A 1366-nucleotide genomic window follows, 5' to 3' on the forward strand; every position below is an offset into this window, starting at 1 on the left:
TGTATCTCTTTGGAGATGTCACTGAATCCCAGTGTATAAAAGGCTTTGCAATTACAGATGACAGGATCCATTATTTGGTTAACCAGCACGTAAGAGATCTATTAGGTTGAATAATCAATCTGATCTGATAGTCTTGGGAGTTGGGACCATCTGAGCATAGTTGTCAGATCCTGATCTAGACCAAGAGCAGGACCTGGACTGTGCCAAGTCAACTAGTGTAACTGTTACAAATTGTTGTAATCTGTTTCACAGGTTGGATTGTTTGTTCCACTGGTCAAACTAGACAAGCAAAATCCAGCCCCAGACAGGGTCAGTTAGCCTCCGATGCACAAACCTGTTATTCTCAACAAACAAATCCCCCTTATATTGTTTCTTTTAACCTTTTATAATTACAGATTATCTTGTGTTCTTTATTGGAATCTTTCAATCTTCTATTTTGGTGAGGGTTTCACCTTCAAAAAATTCCGTCAGTGCATGTCATGTGTTGGTCCCATTAAGGATGAACAGATAACCAACAAGAAGTTTCTTGCAAACATAAATGTGCATCTAGAATTTTTGTTGGATTAACATGTACCACTGGGCAATCACACACTTGTATTATGGCTCGCTATTTTTTTCATTGTGCTGTTGTTTTCTAGTTTTATCCAAAATTTAATAACTTTCATTTTTTTTAAAACTATGGCCCGTCAAACCTGGAACTGGGCCTCCTGTCGGTTCAATGCCAGGAGCAAGGGTTCCATATTTCATTTTGAAAACTTCTATTTAAAATTCAGAAATAAAAAGTTGGTACAATTGTATTTTGATGTACATAGACTGTCTATTAACTGCTCCATTCATCACCTAAGATTTCCGTATTATACTTAGTGATTGGTAAAGTGGTCATTTAAAATTCTATTTGAATTACCTCCTTGAAGGGTTCTTTTATGCATATTTGCATATAAAAAAAAAGGCAGGAGATTTTTACTTGGTCGCATGATCTCTACACAAACGTTTGGGCCAATGGGTGAGCACGCCTCGGTATATCTAACCAAGGGGTAGAGGCGTCATCTCATGATGCCCTGTGAGAGAGTGTAAGAAACACCACCAAGTGGAGATCTTTTTCCCTAAAAATAATTTGGTCAGGTTCAAACCATAGCATATCTTTTTTTTTGACAAGGCAAAGCGGCAAACCAGTGCATATCGTATGTGAAAAAAAAATGAAATTGTCAATTAATTGGTTAATAAAAATGCAAAGGAAATAATTCTGATACATGATGGGTTTCCACCCCCCCCCCGGGTTAACAATACATGACGGTTCATATGATGGATATGGAGCAAAAAAAATTATTGCATTACCACTTTAAAATCGTACCGTGAATCATCTGCT

The sequence above is a fragment of the Telopea speciosissima genome, chromosome 3, assembly GCF_018873765.1.
Source record: "Telopea speciosissima isolate NSW1024214 ecotype Mountain lineage chromosome 3, Tspe_v1, whole genome shotgun sequence".
Lineage (NCBI taxonomy): Eukaryota > Viridiplantae > Streptophyta > Magnoliopsida > Proteales > Proteaceae > Telopea > Telopea speciosissima.